This window comes from Pinus tabuliformis, chromosome 2_1 (assembly GCF_031772625.1).
Source record: "Pinus tabuliformis cultivar Carrire ecotype Pingquan chromosome 2_1, CPIR1, whole genome shotgun sequence".
Taxonomy (NCBI): Eukaryota; Viridiplantae; Streptophyta; class Pinopsida; order Pinales; family Pinaceae; genus Pinus; species Pinus tabuliformis.
This window is the reverse complement of record NC_142299.1, coordinates 921,364,147-921,379,013: the sequence shown is the minus strand read 5'-3', so window position 1 is coordinate 921,379,013 and position 14,867 is coordinate 921,364,147.

The following is a 14,867-nucleotide window of genomic DNA, read 5'->3' as shown; positions in this document are numbered from 1 at the left end:
ATTATCCACACTCATTTACCTTTGTGTATAAGGTAGGTTCAATTCCACTTCTACAAAATCCATTCTTGATCATATAGATCTCAATTCTTCTATACTAGGCTCTAGCCATTTGTTTGAGCCCATAGAGTGATTTCTTCAGCCCGTAAACTTTATCTTCTTGACCTTCAACTTCATAGCTTGGAGACTGTTGCACATAGATTTCTTCTTTTGGAATTCGATTCAAGAAGTTTAATTTCACATCCATATGATACAATTTCCACTTTTTCTAAGTTGTTGTGGCTAAGACTGCTCTTACAATATCCAATCTAGCTACCAAAGAAAACGATTCTCCAAAGCCTATTCCCAGTTGTTGCGAGAACTCTTTTGCTACAAGTCTTTCTTTAAATCTGTCAATTTCACCTTTCTCATTCAACTTTGTCTTTTACACCAATTTCACACCAATGAGGATTTTTTCCTTTGACAAATCAACCAAATCCCAAGTATCATTCTTTTCAACAGCTTCTATTTCTTGATTGATAACTTGCACCCAATTTTCATCTTTAATAACTTCTTTAAATGATGAAGGTTGAAAAGAGAAAAATGAAAAATTTGAACTAACATCCAAATAATCATAAATATCTTTTCTACTTCTATTTTTTCTCTACCATTTCTTGATTCAACACCTAAATGATTGTTGGGAGAATTTTGATTTGTTGGTTTGCTTGAAGATCTATGTTGTTTAGAATATCTTGGATTCCTTGCTGGTGTGACTTTTATTGGTGTCTTCTCTTGTGATTCTTGCTTCTCCTTTTCTACTACATCATTTTCTTCCACAAGTGGTACTCTTACATCAACTATTTTGTCTACAGTCCCACTCAATGACTCTTCTTATTTGAACCCAACATCTCAATTGATTATGGTCTTCTTGGTGAAAGAGTTATACAACTTGTAAGCTTTTTATTGCTCACTATAACAAGTAAATATGCATTTTTCACTTTTATCATCTAACTTGCCTCTCATCTCTTTAGGCACATGGGCATAAGCTACACATCCAAACACTATGAGATGGATACACCGTAAGACATACTTGACCATGCTTCTTTTGCTATTATGTTCACCACACTCTTTTTCGGAGATATCTTTATCACATAAACAACACATGCAACTGTTTCTTCCCAATATTCATTAGAAAAGGTTTTTCCTTTTAGCATGCTCCTTGCCATGTTCATGATGGTTATGTTCTTTCTCTCTGTTACACCATTCTGTTGCGATGTGTATCTGGTTGTAAATTTCCTTCTAATTCCATGTTGTTTGCAGTAGGCATGGAATGCCTTCGAATAATGTTCTCCACCATGAACTGATCTCAATACCTTGACTTGACGCTCACTCTAGTTCTCTACCAAGGCTTTGAATTCTTTGAAATTTGCAAAATTTTCAGAATTTTGCTTTAGGAAATACACCCAAGTCTTTCTACTGAAATCATCAATAAAAATGAAGAAGTAAAAACTTCCACGAATCAACTGTGTCCTCATAGGTCCATATAAATCTATATGGACCAACTCTAGTGGCTGCTTTGCTCTGTATGAAACTCCCTTTGGAAAAATTTCACAGTGTTTCTTTCCCAAGATGCAACATTCCAAAATGGTAGAAGTTTATTTGATGGGAGATAATCCTCTAACCATCTATTTCTACTTCAACAATCTTAAACCAAAGAAATTCAAGTGTCCAAACGAAAACTGTCATAACCAATAATTATTAGAAAGCGCAATCCTAAATAAGTTGACCTAATCACTAAACTTTAGGATTAGAGGAAAGAGTTAGTTCCTCGTCATCTACACCTTTTCTATCAACTTCTTTCTTGGAGGCTTGTTATATATAACACACTCTTGTCCCTCAAAGCTAACTTTGTACCCTTTCTGTATCAACTGGCCAACACTTATTAGATTATGTTTGAGACGATGGATATAATATACCTATGAGATTGTCTTCGACTCCTTTTGCTTGCTCAGAATGTTTACCACTCCTTCTCCATGTACATCCATAGTCTTGTGAGTGCCCAACTTTACCTCTGTCTTCATAGATTGATCCAGGTTTGCAACCAAATTATTGTTGCATGTCATGTTGTTACTCCAATCATTATCTAATATCCAAACATCATCAGAACGTTCATGCATGGTATGAAAATCTAGTAACACGGAGGAAATATTTTCTTTGGTGACATTTTCTATATGCTTTAATTAGTCAGCTATCCTCTTCTTGCAATCACGGGCATAGGGACCAAATTTATTGCAATAATGACATCTCACCTTGGATTTTTTAACTCTTGTTTGTTGTTGAAGCTTCTGTTATTTCCTCCATTTTCTTATTCCTTCTCTTCTCTTTGATCTCTGACCACCATGCCCTTCACCTCGTCCTCTGCCTCTCAATCTACCTCTGCCTCTTAAAATAGAAACCTAAGTTTTAAAATCAGTTTCTTAGGTGGAATCTTTATTTTTTCTATCCTCACCTCATGGGATAAAAGTGATCTGATCAATTCATCAACTATTATTGTTTTCAAACCTGTGGTTTCTTTAATGGATGCTACTACAACATCAAACTTGGTATAAAATGATATGAGGACCTTCTCAACCACTGTTTTATCTTCTATGTCATCACCATAGATCCTTGATTGGTTTATGATAGTCAATACCTGATTCATGAATGAACTATGTTTCCTTCATCTGCAAACTCTCAAAATCTCTCTTAATATTCTGCAACTTAACAATATTAACTTTTTCCATACCTTTATAACTGTTGGAAATAATACTGAGAGGGGGGGTGAATCAGTATTATCAGATCAATAAAACTTTTTCATTTCCATACTTAGATACATATACACTACTTCATTCAAGGGAACCCGCGTGTATACGCAGCTGAGTCTAAAGCAACTAGCGTATATCCAAATTACTTATGATTCAGTTAATCCATTAAATGTTGATCTTTAGTTAGTGCATCAAAACTTCATTAACCATGTGAACAGTAAGCAAGTGTAGTAAAAACAGAACAGATCATCACACACAAGAAGCACACATGAACACCATGATATAAGGTGGAAACCCAATGTGGGTGAAAACCACCTGCTGCAATTCGTTTCTATCTTCCTTTATTAAGAAACTTCTTTTACAATGTACTGGTGCAGTCCTTTACCAGCACGCAGGCTACAACCTGCAGAAGGCTACAACCTTCTCTCGTTCTCCAGACTCTCCTGGAAGGGAGCTCCAACCCCCTTTCCTCTTGTACTAGCTAAGATACTAGTACATAGGCGCCGGCCTACAATCTTCTCTCCTCCAGGTACTACATTTCATACATTTTCAGACTGGATACTCTTGAAGCACAACACATAATCTAAAAGGCCACGTTTCATCAAATTTTCATACTGGACCCATAACTATCATTGAAGCACAAAACAATCAATACTAGCATCATCAATCTCTGAATCACTGAAACACTGAAACCCTGTCAATAACACAGAGCAGAACTCTGCAATAACAATCAGAACCAACTGTACCATCAAAATCATGCATCAGAGTGCATACGCTACTTGGAAGTGCCGAACCTGCGTGTATACGCAACTTCATCAAGATGAACCAGCGTATATGTCATTAATCACTTATTCATAACTTTGCTGCACTCCCTGACTTCAGACATAACCAGATCATGACATATACAAGGATAATATATGCATTAGCACCCATATCTAGTCCATCAGATCTCATAAATATGAGTCATTATGATCCTGATCCAATATTAGTTCTCATCCATCAATATTGAAGCTAAACACAATCAGCCAAACAAGATATGCAGAATACTGACACCTTTAAACTGTCATCAGAACCCTTTAACAACCAGAACCACCTGAACTTCAAATATCATAGCTCAAAAAGGTATACGCTACTACAATGAACTCGACCTGTGTACATACGCGCTTACACCAAAGCCAACCCGCGTACATATCTATAAATATTCAATCATCACTTGCAACGATTACAAACTTAAGTTATACCCAGTTCAGATCATTACATGCGTCAGTATATAGATCTAGAATAAACATAATCAATCATATAGAGATAGTTCATTTCAAACCATTTGATCCTGATCTCTCCTTAGTTCTTGTTCTCCATCAACTGGTGAGATGCATCATCAACCCATAACCTGCGTACTGGATCTCATACTTCCTCAGATATTCAAGACTTTTTAATTGCACTTGCCTAATGATCTTCTTCTCCTTTTATAGTCTTAGGCCTTTCTCAATACCACGGTCCAAAACCATAATAAATCAATACCAAGAGCCCAATACTTGGGATCAACACACTTGTCGAGATACCATGGTCCAAAACCATAGGTTCAAATACCGAGGACTAACTACCACGGACCAAAAGTAAGCTTTCCGACATGTACGTGCTTTTCCGTGCATGAAACTACATGTATACCCTACTTGGTATATAGCGAACCTGCGTATACGCGACTTGGTATATAGTGAACCTGCTTGTATACCCTACTTGGTATATAGTGAACCTGCGTATACGCGACTTGGTATATAGTGAACCTGCGTGTATACCCTACTTGGTCTATAGTGAACCTGCGTATATATATTTTCTCTTCATACTTGTAGTTTGATCATCAATTCCTTGCTGCTATCCTTCTGCACTATGATTTGTCATTAGTGTGATTTGCCATCAAGGACAACACTTGTCTCATAATGCCAACAATCTCCCCCTTTGGACTTGATGGCAACAACACCAAATCACTCTCCCCCTTTGACATCAAGGGAAAAGGGTGGACCAAGATATTCTCTTTCCTTGATAAACATTCTGCTGTCCATACTCCCCCTGAGTATCTATTGAAATCTCTGAATGAGCTCCCCCTTTGTATATGCCAAGGTGTACCAATCTGTCCATGCTCCCCCTGAGTACATGCCGAGTCTCTGTACTGCTGAAGTGTGCTGTTCATGCTCTTCCTAACTGTAGGCAAGATCAATAACTACTATCAGCAGCATCTGACAATCACTGTATATATCAACAATCATGTTCTCCTTCTGATCTTCTTTCTGCAGCTGATCCACCTGAGCCAAAAACAGCTTGAGTACTAGAACCAAGAGCTTCTAAGGTAATCCCAACAATGCATTATTAGAAGATTATCTGCTCCCCCTGAACCTGTGCCTGATGGTCTCTGACATATCCATCTCAGACTCTCTCCAACCAGAGTCTGCCCTTGCTGATTTTCTTCAGAACTCCATATACGCGACTGAACCTGCATAAATCGGCGTATGTACGCGGATACCCCTCATCCAACTCGCGTACACCAATTTTCTTTGGAACAGACAAGCTTCAACAGCAGGATGAAGCATCAACGACTCCCAGCTTCTGTCTAAGATATTCAAAAATTTCCCTGGGCAGTGGTTTGGTGAGTATATCAGCAACTTGTTCCTTAGAAGGAACATACTCCAATTTGACCTTTTGTTCCAACACTTGTTCCCGGAGAAAGTGATACTTGATCGGTATGTGCTTGGTCTTTGAATGCATGACTGGGTTCTTTGAAATGCTTATTGCACTTGTATTATCACATAAGATAGAGACAGGTGGAGTACAAGTGATTTGAAAATCCTGCAAGGTTTGCATCATCCAAAGGAGTTGTGTGCAACAAGATGCAGCAGCCACATATTCGGCTTCAGCTGTAGATAAAGCAATCGAACTCTGTTTCTTGCTGAACCAAGATACTAATCTGGAACCCATAAAGAATGCACCGCCACTTGTGCTCTTCCTGTCATCCACGCTTCCGGCCCAATCTGCATCTGTGTAAGCATGAAGAGTGAGATCTGTATCTCTAGGATACCATAAACCATAGTTTTGAGTTCCTTGAAGGTACTTGAAGATTCTCTTGACTGCCTGAAGATGAGTTTCCTTTGGGTTGGCTTGAAACCTTCTAATTATTCCCACTGCATGCATAATATCTGGTCGGGTACCTGTCAAATAAAGCAAACTCCCAATCATGGATCTATAGGTTGGTTGATGCACTGCTGCTGATTCATCATTTGCACTGAGGCTGCATCCTGTAATCATGGGGGTACATACAGGTTTCGAATCTTCCATGCCATACTTCTTCAGAATCTGCTTGAGGTACTTGGTTTGAGACAAGAAGATACCGCCTTCATTTTGTTGGATTTGCAATCCAAGAAAGTATGTCAGTTCTCCAAGAAAGGACATTTCAAATTCTTTCTGCATCACCAAGGCAAAGATTTGACTCATAGCTTCTTCATTGCTTCCAAAGATAATATCATCTACATAAACAACAAGTATTAGCAATTTGTTATTTTCAATTTTTATATAGAGATTGCTATCTGCTGATCCTTTTGAAAAACCTTGTTGATGAAGGTATTTGTCCAACCGATAGTACCAAGCCCTTGGAGCTTGCTTAAGACCATAGAGAGCCTTTTTAAGTCTGCATACAAGATTTGGATCATTTCCAAGGATAAAGCCATCTGGTTGCTCAATGTACACTTCTTCTTCTAAGTCTCCGTTCAAAAAGGCTGACTTCACGTCCATTTGAAATACTTTGAATTTTTGAAAGCTAGAGAGGGCAAGAAACATTCTGATGGCCTCAAGTCTAGCTACGGGAGCAAAAGTTTCTTCAAAGTCTATTCCTTCCTGTTGAGCATACCCTTTGCAAACAAGCCTGGCCTTGTTTCTTATAACTTCCCCATGTTCATTCAACTTGTTCTTGAAGATCCATTTTGTTCCTATGACATTCTTATCTTTTGGTCTAGGAACCAACTCCCAAGTGTTGTTCTTTTCGATCTACTCAAGTTCTTCATCCATTGCCTTGACCCAGCATTCATCTTTGCATGCCTCTTTTACATTTTGTGGTTCAGTGGAGGAGAGCAATGCCAAATAGCTTGAGGCTTCTGCAATTGTTCTTCTAGTTTGTACACCTGCTTCTTTCTGCTGCAAAATCTAAGATTCTGGATGATTCTTCTGCACATTCCTGGATGGAGTCTTCTCTTCTATCCTTATCTATTCCACTGGTGCCTCTTGAGGTTCTTCTTCATCATCAGTTTGATTTGGACGGTAGTCTTCATCTTCTTCTATATTTTCATAATTCACTTGCCTAGGAATGTTTCCTTTTTCATCAACCACAACATCAATGCTGTCAACAATTCTTCCAGGTCTTTTATTGTAACATATATATGCTTTGCTGTGGGGAGAATAACCAAGAAGAATGCCTTCATCAGCTCTAGGTTCAAACTTGCCAAGATGTTCATCATTATTCTTAATGTAGCATTTGCTTCCAAAAATTTTGAAATGTTTTACCGAGGGAGTCTTACCATACCAAAGCTCATGAGGAGTTTGAGTGCTATTTACCCGGACATTTGTTTTGTTGAGAATAACCACCGCAGCATAAGCCGCTTCACCCCAGAAGGTTGCGGGAGTTCCAGACTCATCAAGCATAGCACGAGCCATTTGTTGAACCGTTCTGTTCATTCTTTCCACTACTCCATTTTGTTGAGGAGTCCTAGCTGTAGAGAATTCCCTTCTTATTCCATGTTCTTCACAGAAATCGAAAAACTCATTTGAGGTAAACTCCCCACCTCTATCAGACCTGAGGCATTTAATTTTGTGATCTGATTCGTTTTCAACCAATGCTTTAAAAGATTTGAATTTTTCGAACGCTTCATCTTTGTGCTTCATTAGTCCTATCCAAACCATCCTAGAAAAGTCATCAATGAATAATATAAAGTATTCTTCTCCTCGAGGAGACCTTTTCCTAGATGGACCACATACATCTGTATGAACTAGCTCAAGAGGCCTGCTAGCTGATCTTTCCTTCTCAGGAAAGTTAGTTCTGGTTTGCTTACCAAACTGACATGATTTGCATATGGTGTTGTCTGGAATTTTGATATCTGGAAGACCACGAACTGCCTGGTATTTGCATGCTTTCCTTATTTGTGAAAAGCTTAGATGCCCCAACCTCCTGTGCCATAACCAGTGTTCATCATCCTTGCTCAAATAGCATTGTTGTTGTCCTTCTTCAAATATGTATAAATTATTTGGAGTTCTTCTCCCTTTGATCATTGTTTCACCTGTATCAAGATCACGAACACGACATCCATTTGATCTAAATATTACCTCGGTTCCTTGATCGCACATCTGACTGACACTCAGGAGATTATGCTTCAAGCCATCAACATACAAAACATTTCCAGCTTTGACCTTTTCTTTCAACTGAGCAATGCCTTTTCCTTTTATGGCTGCAGGGGTATCATTTCCAAAAGAAACCTTCTTTCCCTTTTCTAATGCAGTATATGATTCAAGTTTTTCTTTATCCCCTGTCATATGCTTCGAACATCCACTGTCGATATACCATAGATTTTCCTGTCCTTCTGCATAAAAAGCTATCCCACATCTTTCTGGTTGTGGTTCCTTCATTCTCCATGTTCTGGCACTTGAGGTTTGTTCCTTCTGAGTTGTCTTCCAAAACCTACTCCTGCATTCAGAATCTTCATGACCAAAGTTATTACAAATAGAACATTCAACTTCATTTTCAAGGGCCGAAAAGTTGTTATAAGTCCTTTTCGTGATCCCTGTCATATTCCTTTGTTTTTGAGCTTCTCTAGTCATGATTGTCTTATAGGCAACACATTGAGCTGCTTTGTGACCAAAATTATGGCAAGAGAAACATTGGCCATTGAAGAAACTCCTGCGATTATCAAATCTATCATCCAACCGATTGTAGTTTCTACTGACATCCATTCTTGAGGCAAATTGAGAAGATTTTACCTGTGGCTGATTGTAGCTTCTATTTGTCCTTAAGGTAGCTTGCCCCCGATTTTCTTGATAGTCTTTATTTGTTCTTGAGGTAAACTGTCCCTGATTTACCTGATGATTTCTATTAGGCCTTTGCTCGCTCCTCCTTGCTGCATCAAGATAAATTTTGGATGTGGATGCTTGAGATGTTTCTCCATTATATCCCAGACCTGTCTTGATTAGTGGAGAACGCTGCACATTGATAATCTCATCCAGAGTTTCAGATCCTTTAACAAATTTAAGATTAATAGCTTTTTTTTTCTCAATCTCCTTTCTAAGACAAACAATTTCGCATTCCAATTTTTCAAGATGTTTTTCCCTTTCAGCCAGTTGACATTGTAGAGAATCAATAATTGCACTTTTCTCTTCTAAGCAAATTTTGAGATTAGTCATCTCTTCACAAAAACCTTCTACATCTATAGCATCCATGTAGTCATCATCTTCAAAAGCCATTAAAAGTTTATATTCATTACCTCATTCATCTTCGTCACTATTTGAAAGACCATCACTATCTTCATGAGTGTAATATCTTTTCTTATTTGCATTCTGTTTCTTGTTCCATCTAACAGGTTCCTTTCCCTTGTCAATCTTATCCTTATGAGGACATTTGGCAGCATAGTGACCTACTCTTCCACAAGCAAAGCACTTGAAAGGTAACTTACCTCGGAATCGTCCAGCACCCCTTTGAAGATTTTTGACAAAATTTGATTCTTCTTCTTCTTCTTCTGATATGTGTCCTGACTCATAGTAGTCTCCTTTGCCGGAAGCCTTGAAGGCAGCTTCTCTCCTGTCTGAAGGTCCTCCTTTCCTCATTTCATAAGCAGTTAGAATTCCATGCAACTGTGACATTTTAAGGTTTTGAAGATTCTCCTTTTCTTCTATTGCAGAAACTTTAGATTCAAACCTAGGGGACAAAGATCTTAGAACTTTTTCAACCACAACAGCCTCTTTTATTTCTTCACCCAAATTTTTCATACAATTAACAATCTCATCTACACGAAGAAAATAGTTTGCCACACTTTCATCATTATACATCTTGAGATTTTCATACTGAATCCTGAGGGTTTGAAGTTTTGCTCGTTTTACCTGATCATCTCCTTCATAGCTTAGGACAATCTTGTCCCATATTTCTTTTGTTGATTTTAACTGCATAACTTTTACGAATTCTGATTGAGATAGACATCCCAATAGAGTATTGACCGCCTTTGCATTTGTTTCATATTTCTTCTTCTCAGCCGGATCTGTAGGAGTTTTTGCTGGAAAAGTATATCCTGTATCTATGATATCCCAGACTTCTGTACCCAAAGATTGCAGATAGGCAGTAACTCTTACCTTCCAATATACGAAGTTTGTCCCATCAAAAACAGTGGCCTGATTGATGCTTCCCTCTCATAGTTGCTCATGATGAAAGATCTTCCTTCAAGCGATCAAGCTTCTTCAGAAGGACTTGCTCTGATACCAATTGTTGGAAATAATACTGAGAGGGGAGGTGAATCAGTATTATTAGATCAATAAAACTTTTTCATTTCCATACTTAGATACATATACGCTACTTCATTCAAGGGAACCCGCGTGTATACGCAGCTGAGTCTAAAGCAACTAGCGTATATCCAAAATACTTATGATTCAGTTAATCCATTAAATGTTGATCTTTAGTTAGTGCATCAAAACTTCATTAACCATGTGAACAGTAAGCAGGTGCAGTAAAAACAGAACAGATCATCACACACAAGAAGCACACATGAACACCATGATATAAGGTGGAAACCCAATGTGGGTGAAAACCACCTGCTGCAATTCGTTTCTATCTTCCTTTATTAAGAAACTTCTTTTACAATGTACTCGTGCAGTCCTTTACCAGCACACAGGCTACAACCTGCAGAAGGCTACAACCTTCTTTCGTTCTCTAGACTCTCCTAGAAGGGAGCTCCAACCCCCTTTGCTCTTGTACTAGCTAAGATACTAGTACGTAGGCACCGGCCTACAATCTTCTCTCCTCTGGGTACTACGTTTCATACATTTTCAGACTGGATACTCTTGAAGCACAACACATAATTTGAAAGGCCACATTTCATCAAATTTTCATACTGGACCCATAACTATCATTGAAGCACAAAACAATTAATACTAGCATCATCAATCTCTGAATCACTGAAACACTGAAACCCTGTCAATAACACAGAGTAGAACTCTGCAATAACAATCAGAACCAACTGTACCATCAAAATCATGCATCAGAGTGCATACGCTACTTGGAAGTGCTGAACCTGCGTGTATACGCAACTTCATCAAGATGAACCAGCGTATATGTCATTAATCACTTGTTCATAACTTTGCTGCACTCCCTGACTTCAGACATAACCAGATCATGACATATACAAGGATAATATATGTGTTAGCACCCATATCTAGTCCATCAGATCTCATAAATATGAGTCATTATGATCCTGATCCAATATTAGTTCTCATCCATCAATATTGAAGCTAAACACAATCAGCCAAGCAAGATATGCAGAATAATGACACCTTTAGACTATCATCAGAACCCTTTAACAACCAGAACCACCTGAACTTCAAATATCATAGCTCAAAAAGGTATACGCTACTACAATGAACTCGACCTTCGTACATACACGCTTACACCAAAGCCAACCCGCGTACAGATCTATAAATATTCAATCATCACTTGCAGCGATTACAAACTTAAGTTATACCAGTTCAGATCATTGCATGCGTCAGTATACAGATCTAGAATAAACATAATCAATCATATAGAGATAGTTCATTTCAAACCATTTGATCCCAATCTCTCCTTAGTTCTTGTTCTCCATCAACCGGTGAGATGCATCATCAACCCATAACCTGCGTACTGGATCTCATACTTCCTCAGATATTCAAGACTTTTTAATTGCACTTGCCTAATGATCTTCTTCTCCTTTTATAGTCTTAGGCCTTTCTCAATACCACGGTCGAAAACCATAATAAATCAATACCAAGAGCCCAATACTTGGGATCAACACACTTGTCGAGATACCATGCTCCAAAACAATAGGTTCAAATACCGAGGACTAACTACCACAGACCAAAAGTAAGCTTTCCGACATGTATGCGCTTTTCCGTGCATGAAACTGCGTGTATACCCTACTTGGTATATAGCGAACCTGCGTATACGCGACTTGGTATATAGTGAACCTGCTTGTATACCCTACTTGGTATATAGTGAACCTGCGTATATGCGACTTGGTATATAGTGAACCTGCGTGTATACCCTACTTGGTCTATAGTGAACCTGTGTATATATATTTTCTCTTCATACTTGTAGTCTGATCATCAATTCCTTGCTGCTATCCTTCTGCACTATGATTTGTCATTAGTGTGATTTGCCATCAAGGACAACACTTGTCTCATAATGCCAACAATAACTTGTCATGAAAATCTCCCATGTTGTCTTTGTTGAATACATGACCACAATTTTCTAGAACACTGTTGTATCCACTCCTTGCTAGATAAGTTGCAATGCTTACACATTCTTCTTTTTGTCTTTCCTCAATTGCTCCTCTACATTAGTGAGGGCTTGTTCAATTGCTTCATCTTTCAGTTCTAAAAACCAAAAATGGACATTTTGTTGAACATCACGAGCCGTCAACGTGGTCTCCATATTAATGGCCCACATATCATAATCCTTAAAATAACTTAATATGCACACATACTCTAAATTCAACTTTACCCAAAATAAGACTTAACTAAAACTCACTCACATTTTACTTAGTTAACTGTCTCTCTAAATTTAAGCAACTTTTGCATGTAGGAGTAATTAGTTATCTTTAACAAGAGGATCCAACCCTTTTTTAGATTAGCTTTAGGCTTTGGATGGAAATTATAAACCTTTAATAATTTATATCTAATTTAACTCGATGAGTATTTCATTTCCTTCTTGAGAGTCCCTGTATGAGTCATTTTAGTTTCATGCTGACAAAGTTTAGAGAATTGGCTACATAACTAGTTGCAAGCTTGCTCGGTTCTACACTAGCATAGATCCATCTTAAACATGGATCTAACATGAGCTTAGAGGGATCGAATTTTTTTAGGTGCAAGCTTCTTTTAAAATGCAAAATACAATGTGTAATTTTTCATTGTTTAAATTGTATTTTTGAATGCTATACAAAATACATAAGTTAAACTTGCAAGTCCAAAAAAAATTGTTGGATTTCTAAAAAAACATAAAATACTAAAAATTATAAGGTTTAAACATTTTACTCAAATATTTAAATTATATTAAGTCATAACAACTAACTAAACATACACAACATATTAATTTGTGTTTTTTTTGTTATATCCTACAATTATTTTAAGAGAGACATTTGTCAGCTCTCTCCATATTGAACACAAAAAAAATTACACATTTCCCTTATACCCTAAAATAAAATGAATCTCTATACATTCATTGATTTTACATTAAATTTTGTAATACTATTCTTATAACCCACCACAAAAGGGATTCATGTAGATACAATTGGTTAATTTTTGTTAACATCTTGAAGTGTATGTTACTATAATATGCTTAAATATACAATTTGCGCCCAGTGTTATAAATTTATATCAACTCTTAGTAAAATATATACATAATATATTACTTTTACTCTTGTAAATTGGGTTTAATTGTGAGAGGAATGTTCTTATTTTTGTCCTTTAGAATTAATTCTTTCAAATGATATATTGAGTTGATATTTTCAAAATTTAATATTTTTCAAATCTTACAACACATTAAGAAAATTTAAAGAAATACATCACATAAATGATGGCACTTTGGAAAAATGATGACCTTTCTTATGCGTGTGAAAAGAGTAGGCTTAAAGAGGGGAGTTTGCTGTGGGGAGCACCCTTCATGCTCGAATAATTTTGCAATATTTTTTATTTATTCCCTCGATGAAAGGGATAAGAGAGTTTTCCTTTTAGCTGGCCACACCCTTTCTTAACAAGTGGATTACTTAAACAACTTTATCTCGCAAAGATTACAACAAAATTTTACATGGTGATGTGCATGGTAATTTTTTATGGTACAAGTTGTTGGAAATAATACTGAGAGGGGGGTGAATCAGTATTATAATTTTATTTCCAAAATAGATTTATATATGCTACTTTAGTGAAGTGAACTAGCATGTACATGCAATTGTGATTAAGGAAACCAACGTATATCCAGAGAACTTGTGATTTAGACAATTTATCATGTGTTGATCTTAAAGCAATATATCAGAGATTTATTAGACAGTGCAGTAGAAGTAGAATAAAGCATCTCACATAAGAAAAACACATGAACACCAAGATGTAAGGTGGAAACTCAATGTGGGTAAAAACCACCTGCTGTACTATTGTCTTTGTCTTCTTTTAATAATAAGAAAATTTGTTTACAACCTTGTACTGGTGCAGACTCATACCAGTACGTAGGCTTCTACCTGCAGAAGGTTACAACCTTCTCTCGTTCTCCAGCTTCTACAGGAAGGGAGCTATAACCCCCTAGCTCTTGTACTGGCCAATATGTTTACTAGTACATAGGTGCCAACCTAAAGAAAAACTCCACTCTTCCACGAGGGACCCCATTTCATGAATTTTCATACTGGATACTCCTGGATCACAACACCACAATATGAAGGCCACGTTTCATCAAATTTTCACAGTGGACCCATCATAACTTTTAAACATAAATTGCATCAACCAATATTCAGATAATCTGATCAATCAGATCACTGACACCAAAACACTGTGCTGAACCTAGAACCCTGCATCATCATTCAGAACCATCTATAACATCAAAAATCATGCATTAGAGTGTATACGCTACTTGGCTGCACCCAAACTATGTGTATATGCCATTTCCATTAATTGTACTTGTGTTTACCTTCAAAATTACTGCAAACATAAACTTTTGAATCAAGTCTATACCATTTATCAATATTTTGAATATCTACTGTCAACTTTCAAAGCTTTACACAGGCGGGGACATAGATCACTTCTTCTCACTTATACAATCAATCAATCAAATGACAGCCT